This window comes from Colius striatus, chromosome 22 (genome assembly GCF_028858725.1).
Source record: "Colius striatus isolate bColStr4 chromosome 22, bColStr4.1.hap1, whole genome shotgun sequence".
In the NCBI taxonomy this organism is placed as follows: Eukaryota; Metazoa; Chordata; class Aves; order Coliiformes; family Coliidae; genus Colius; species Colius striatus.
The window spans coordinates 6,621,332-6,629,771 of NC_084780.1; positions in this window are offsets into that span (position 1 = coordinate 6,621,332).

Below are 8,440 nucleotides of genomic sequence, written 5' to 3' on the forward strand. Positions count from 1 at the left end.
GAGGGGTCAGTGGTGCTGGGCAGGGTGAGGGCAGCGCTGGGGCTGCAGCAGCTCCGGGGGCTTTTCCACCCAAAACCATTCTCTGCTTGTGTCCTGGGTTTGGCGGGGAAGGGGTTAACGGCCGCCCGGTGTCGCAAGGGGGCGTGGCCAGGCTTATCAGCGCGTGTGACGTCACGCAGCAGATAAGGGCAGCTGCGGGGGGTGAGCGGGGTGCGGGAGCTGCGGGCGCGGGGCGGGCAGCGCTCGCTCCCTCCGAGCCGCGGCTGTCGGCGGAGCTGCTCCTTCTCTGGCTTCTCCTGTTCAGTTGTCCTCAGCTCGGCTCACACCGCTCTCCGCCTTCCTCCTGCTTCTCCTGCCGCGGTGGGGACGGGGCGGTAGCTGTGGGTTGGTCATTGTGGATGGGTTCACACCCCGCTTCGCAGCTCTGCGGTGGCTCAGAGGGAGCAAACTGTGAGCAAAGCCGATGTCCTCACTCATCCCTGTGTGCACACAGAGGAGGAGGTTACCCTGATTGTCCCAAGGGAGAGAAAAGCTTTATGAATTAGTTACATCCAGTTTTAGGAACAGGAATTGTGCTCAAACTAACTTCAAACTATTTCAGCAAGCTCAGCACTGCTCAGCCTGGACTGTGTGTGGCACAGAGCTGCCAGACAGCAGCATCCTCCTGCCTCTGCCCCCAGAGCATCCTGTGCAGCAGCCAGAGCTTTGCCTTTCTGCTGCTAAGTGTGCAGCAAGAAACCTCAGCACCTCCCATGGTGGAGAGGGTCTGTAGGCAGAGCTTCATTTCCCCCAAAGAGCAACGATTCACACTCTTTGTGCCCAAAACCAGAGATTGCTTCTGTGTTCATCTCCAGCAGCAACATTTGCCAACACAAAGGTCTCCAGGAGCCTGGACCCTCATCCTGATTAGCAATAAAACTTGACAAGGCTCTTTTTATTGCAGAAAGCAATACTAGAAACATCAATAAACACTAGAAACATGAAGGAAATGCTGGTTCCCCACTTGTCCCTAGTCTCTCCTGGCTGCAGAGTGTCTGCTTATTCCCTGTATTAAGCTTTCATGGGGGCAATTACTCAATTCCTGGCACACCTCAAATATCCTGGCTACACAAGGAAGGAGGAAGGAAAAATAATGCTGAATCTGTAGCCTAAAGTGCCAGTCCTTGGATTGAGCTGCAGGCAAACACTGAGATGTGAAGCTTAAAGAGAATTCACTCACTTCCTCAGCTCAAGATGAACTGACCTAGCAAAAACGAGCACCATGGCAAGGGGTAAGCAGTACCTGCTGCAAGGTGCTGTCCTGGACTCTCAGCAAGCTCATGCTGTATAGTGCCAGCTTCACTGGTTTCATGGCAAGGAAAAATGGCTTTCCTGGAAAGCACCAATTCCAACAGGCATTGCAGCTCATTGCACTAAGAAATGGACAGTAAAGACAGACTTTGCAGCTGAGTGCAGCCAGGCAAGGGGATTTCTTGGACAGGACTATGATAAAGAATTGTTTTCTGGTGATGGGACTTCTGGATTATATTTTATTGACCTGGAATGTTTGCATTTCCTCAAGGTGAACAGTTATGGCATCACTTGTCAGTGCCAGAAGCTCTAAAAAGCTGTTTCTGCCCCAGCAGCATCAGATGACTGAGAGACACCAGATGAGATTCTATCAGAGATGTGGCTGTGAGTATTGCAGCTCTCAGATCTGCCTGTCCCTTCAGCATCTTGGGAGCCCTGTGCTGGCCTCTCTCCAGCAGTTCCCTGCCTCTCTTGACCTGGGGAGCCCAGAACTGGATGCACTGCTCCAGTTGATCACCAGGTCAAAAACATGTTTCTGCAATGCTGCAAAACCCTATAACGTGAATCTTGTCTGGTGTGCAGCTCTCAGAAGGATTAAGCTGCCCTTTGCATAAATGTTAATGACAGATGTTAACACACCCTTTTATCCTGAGAACACATGAAAAACTGCTGCTTTTAGGGTCTCATTTCACCCCTCAGGGCCATGGACTCTATTATCTGTATCACCACATCATTTCTTTTTAAAAGGCTGCATTTTCCTTGAAGACCAATAAAATGCTGCTGTCAGAACCCAGGAGATGGATTAAAACATGTCTTTGGTAATGAAGTGCTAAAGGTTCCTCAGAACCCTTTCCTCTCATACACTCATCAGCCACTGTAATGCAGGAAAGGAGGAGGAAGAGCTTTAAAGCAGAATTGCAGGAGTCTCCAGGTCTTTCCTGGTGGTTTCCAGAGCAGAAGAAGGGTTTGGTCAGTGATATGCCAAAGCCTGGGAGACAGGCCTTGGATAGTAGTTGGGTTCCAGATGGATCCTGCATAATGGTACTTGCTACATCTTTACAGACAACAGTTTCTTCACTGATGGTAGTTGCATTAATGAAATGTGTGTGATTATTCAAGGCTGGGAAACCAGGTGGTCAGCCTTAGTTGAAAGGATATGAAGAAAAAAACCCTAGGAGATAAGGAAAACCCCCTTGGTTCCTCCTGAAGCTTTGGCCAAGCTTCAGGTGGTCTCTTACTGGAGGATGATAGTCTGCTGGTGAAGTTCTTTATTGTTTCTTCAATCATATGAAAAGCTGGACCCTCTTGTAGCAACTTTGGAGACCTCTTCTACGAGTGGACCCGCTGTGTAGGAGCTCCAAAATGCTGGGACAGGCTCTCCAAGTGCTCACAGCACCCAGGGCTCCCCAGTGACTGCAGGTCTGGATGATGGTAAAGTATTAGAGCAATGGGTGATGGATCTGTCTCAACCACTGTTGCCCTGTAGGGATGATGAGGTGCAATCACCTTGCTTATGCTTTTTGCTGCTTTACAGTGTCAGAAGCTCATTGTTGTAACTGAATGCCTTATCTCATTTTCTGTAACCTTTTTTAAGTGGTGAGTAAAGCAAGATGAATGTTTTCCTTGGGACCTGTGTCCTTTCTGCTGCCACTTGTCACTGGGCAACACAATTGCTGTCCCAGACAGGATTTGGATTGAACATCACTCAGGGGTTAAGCCCAGCCGCCCCCAGCCACCCAGAACTAGCTGAGGTTGGTTGGAAAGCAAGGGGGTTTAACCTCTGCCAAAGTGATACAAAACAGGGTCTGAAATGCTGCTTCTCCAATTGAAACAAAGAAGTGTGGTTTTGTTGGAGGGACCTGGATGGGAAGGACCCTCCCTGACAGTTGGATGGGCCAAGGTCAGAGGTCTGTGCCAACCATGGCAGGGGTTTTAACACTATATGTGTTAAAATGCATCCCAAAATTACCCCTTGACCAAGGAAAAGAGATTGCAAATGTGGGAAGGTGGGGATGGATTCTGTTAAGGGCACATCAGAAGCAGCACCAACAGAAAAAGCAGCTGCATTGCCAGCAGGTAAAACACACTGAGCACTGTGCAGATCAGAGGACATCACACAGCTGTGCTCTTAACCAGTTATAGAGCAATCCAGTTGTGCTCTCTTTTCATTTTCCCACTTTACTGTGGGACAGGGGGGGAAATAAGACCTTGGAGCCATCCCTCACAGACTGGTGTCAGGGCTGTCAGGCCTTTGCTTTGGAAAGCGTCCCAGCTCCAGGAACTGAGCTGCACACCTCAGAGCTGCCTCCTCTGAGGCTGCACCAAATGCCAGGATGGCTGCAGCACAAAAAAACACCCAAACCCTAGGAAAAAAACCCTTAAAAGTCTTGTATTTTAAGTACTGGGTGTGCTTATATTTTAAGGACTAGGCTCAGGTAGAAGTGCCAGAGCTTTCTGGAGAGGTAAGTGCAGAGTGGTGAAATCACAGCATCTCCACCACAAAGATTGAATCAGGTTTAAACTTCAGTATTTTCAGTCATCTTGGAACTACTGATTGCTGCAGGTTCCAGTTTCATCAGGGCTCTTCCACACTGTGAGCAGGAGGAAAGTCTTTTGCCCAGTAACCAATGGCCTAAGGCAGATGTGCAAAGAAGAAACTCAAATGGAAAGAATCATTTTTCTAATTTAATAGAAAGAACCAAAACAAACTGTTTCTTTTTTTTCCAAACAATGCTTTTCAACTGATCTAATACAACTTCTACAGCACATTCCAGAGCACTTAACAAGAAATATTTACAGGCAGCTAATGTATTAAATAACCAGGTAAAAAAAGAAAAGCAAACCAAACCCTTTAATCACACACCAGCAAAAACCACAGGAACAGAACAATTAGAAACAGTAACCTTTATCTTGTGTTAAAAAAAAGAACCCAATATGATTATTCAGATAATACAATACCACAGAAACAGCACTTTGGGGAAGAACCCTATGAAAAGATGAGCCAAGGTTTACTATGTGCAAAAAAGAAGCAGGGCAGTTACTGGAAGCGAGAAAGAATCAAAGAATGGCATGAGTTTAAGCCTTCCATGAGCATGTTTACATGTAGAACAGGCTTTCCACTGCACAAAGCTTTTGTAGGCTTATTTATACATGTTTCATGGTGTTCTGAAGCTAAGAAATACCCTTGTTTGCAGGCCAGCAGCAGACATGCACTCCTGGATCTTAACTGGAGCTCGCTCTAGAGTGAATGCTGAGAAGATTGTAGTACCTTTCCTTGTAGGAGTTCAATACATTCTAAAGGCAGCAGCCTGGAGCTGTGAGATCACTCCATAGAAAAGGCCAAAACTGCATTTCATACATTTAACAGCTCACTGATAACAAAGGTACCCAAATGAAGTGCCATTTCTGGAGACTTGATTCGATTCTGATAGGTTAGAAAGTGTACAAAGTGGGATCCCTGGAAGCAAACACAGGGGCTAGAGGGAAGGTACCACACACAGACACACACTTGGAGGAAACAAAAGCAAGAGCCAATGCACAGGTTCAGCCTGAAATATGGCCATGTGAAGTGTGGCATATACATCTGTGTGTGTTTGTTTAAAAAAGCACCTCCCTTATTTACTCCAACAGCAACTCCTTATAAAAATATGGGAACTTTCCTCAGTTTTCAACTAAAATGTCACAGGAGTTGTCAGCAACTCCATCACACCTGGGTTTTCAACCTAGGCTTGGTGAGAGGCACACACCTGCCCTATGGAGTCCCTGTCCCAAGGGATTCCTGGTGTGCTGACAGGCAACAAAGCACTTTTATTGCTTTTTCTAAGGGAGAGAGGAAGAAAACCAAGAAACAGCCAACTTCCAGCACAACAGAACCATCAACTTGGGCTGATTTTTGGGACTTCTGTTCCAGTGGCTTGTTTCATGGTTATGAAACATGGCAGTGATCAGTGTGAAGTGTGTTGCCACAGTCAAACATCACAAGTAAGAGCAACAGGGACATTCCACACAAACCCAAGCTCTCCACATGTAACAGAACATTTCTAGTGTCAAATGTTTGGGGATCATCTTTTTTTTGGAGAGTAATTCTACCACTTTATGTTGCAGATCACTTAATTCCAGGGCACAAGTAAAAGACCTGACCCTATTGAGTTGGTTCAGTTATCACTGATCACTAGTTATATGGCAGGACACCTGCTGAGGTAAGGGAGAAGCCCACTGTCACTGTACAGTCTGCACTCAGTCCAAAGCAAGCTGCATGTTACCTATTTGGATTCACTTAAGGTCATTTTGAACACAAACTGAGCCACAAATGGTCTTTTATCAACAAGTGTCTTAAAGGAGAGGTTCTAGTTACATCAAGGGCCACTCTGTGCCTGCTGTCACCTTGGAACACCACAGTCATGCAGAGGAAGGAGCAGTGTCCCCATCACACCTTTCATCTGCTACAGGTTTTATTGATGTGTTGCTCCAATGCCCTGGTGAAACCCACTGGCACTTGCACACATTGCACAGGCAGCACCTGGCAGAGAGAAGATGCTCAGAGCAACCTGAAAGGGGAGGGAGGCCTGTTTATACAACCCCTCCCCTTGAGTCACTCTCAAACAAGTGGCACTGAAAAGTTGTGTTGACTGAGCAAAGCCTCACCCAGTTGTAGGATGAGCTGCAGTTTACAGAGGCTCAGGAAATGAATTTGCTGGTATTTTAGTTTTCAAAGTAGCCAAGTTCTATCATTGAACTACAGTGGGAGTTCCAAAATGAAACAGAGAGGGGGAAATGTTGTTTTGGTTTCTTTAACTAGCAAAGAAATGCTTAAGGTTTCTTGCACACAAGTCAAAGTGCCACATGGTTCTACTGAGCTCAGTGGGTTATGTGCTGGAACTCTCATCAAAGTCAAAGCTTAGCAGCACTTGTGGGTTGCAGGTGAAGCAGTGCAACACAGGCTACCTCACTGGCCCACACATTTTTCTACCTTCTCATAGGGAATGAACCAGAGAGACTCTCAACACTGACACATCTGCTCTGGGGGCTGGGTGGAGCACACATGGTGCAGTTCTCACAGCAGTCAAGCAGCACGTGCTACCCCTGAGCCCCAGCTTTGCAGCATGGTCCTTCCCCCACTCCTGACCCAGGCTGAGGATGGAGATATGCTCACCCTCTGCTCCAGTTCAGGCACTGGGCAGCTGCAGTACTTGAATCCACAACTGCTGCCTTAACAAAGCAGTTGAGGCCTGAAGGGACAGAACCTGGAGGGAAGTGCCAGACAGAAGAGTGACCCCAAGTGAAGAGAATTCACAAAAAAATCTTATTTTTCATGATAATTTTAATAACATTCCTTTGCAAAATGAAGCTGAGAAACTAGAAATGCAGAAATAGGCAATACAGAGCCATTAAATGATCCCTTGTTACGTTTAGTGTCCTACTCACACACGTCAGCCTTGCTCTGGGCAAAGGGCTTTGCTATTTGTCAACGTCACGCTGAAGTTGAATTACTTCTCCTTTCACATACAAACTGGGAAAAAGAAATTTCAACTGGCACTATGTCAATAAAGAAAAAAGCAAAAAGCCCAGCTTGGGGTTGAAGTGTAACATTTGCAGCAGCTGAAGTCACAAACACCTTCAGCCCCTCCATTTCTTGCCAGAGGCACAGGCACAAGGTGCACACGCTTTGCTCTCAGAAAAAAGGAACTCAAATCTTCAGTGATCTGCATAAAAATCGCCAAGAGCACCTCTGCATTTGATACATTGTGCTAAAACATTCCTCTTTACCATTCTGGTGAAGTGTGTACCCTGTCAGAGGGATTGCTCATGCTGAGTAGACCAAAAGCCCAGTGATTTACCACAGAATTTGCTGCGTTCACAACAAAACCTCCCAGCAAACATCCAGCCTGGCACCTTGTCCTCATCCAATTACTCCATTTCTTCTAACACCATCTTACTTGATGATCTAAATGAAGGGGAGAAAATACATTTATTATTTCTAGTATTGATTTCTGTCAGGAAAGGAAACAACTGTTCAAACTCCTCTGGGATGATCTCATTTCTAACCAGAACTGCTGGAAGGAAGGCAGTGTGCAAAGGGAGGGGGAAAGGCACTGCAGAGATGCCTGCCACAGGGAAATTGTTCTTAATACCTGACCAGAGACCACTCAAAGCCAAATCCTGGTCTGTGCAAGTGCTTTGTTCAATGGATGGACAAGCAACCCAAATCTCAACAGTTTTATTCCAATCTTTATAGACATTTTGCTCACAAGCTGCTTCTGAAGAAAAGTTCTGAGTAGTACTCTAATAAAAATAAGACAGAACCTCAAAATGAATGCAATGTTAGAAATAGCATATATTACAAATCTTCTCTTGATAGGAACAATCAATAAGAATACATATTAGCTTAAAAACAGTTCAGCAAATGTTGCTGAGCTGCAAGAAATCTCGATTCATTATTTACAAATAAGACAAAGTGAATACAGGAAATTTTACACATTTGGTAGTTAATAGGTTATTGTTTGCCAAGTGGTCTGTTAGAAACTGATATTTAGGAAGACTGGAAAAACACCCCAACCAGTTATTACCTCTTCAGTCTATATTTGAAGTACAGAAAGTCAGACAATGAATACTGGAGATAACATTCAGCCTCATTGGGGGGGTTTGGGGACAGATGACACGATGCTAAGACTTCTGCCATTAAAGTGTTCTGTGTACAGGATTGGTAATAACCACACCTAACCCTACTGAAAAGAGGTCAGCCTTTCATCTCTCAAGAACTCACACTCCTGCACTTGCCAGTTCAGAACAGTTTAATGATTTTTGGGGCTTGCTTTCTTTTTTTCCCCCTTTTGCTATACAGAAAACACAGGAAAGAAAAGATTTGGGCAACTGGATCAAGACAGGAGATGAGTTATTCACCACACTGCTGAAATGAGATGGTAAAAGCAATGACCAACACACACTTAAGATCACACCAAGAGGGGATTTCAGAACATTGCTCACAGTTTGCACTGCAGTCCAGCAGGAAGGCAACAGACAGCAACTGCACTGCTCCAGCCCTGTGGAACCATTCGCTAAGCAGCCTCTGTACACGGAGCATCGAATGTGCCTCTCTCCAACATTCATCCACCTCTGCCTGTGAGGCCAGGATGAGTGTATCCCCTCCATC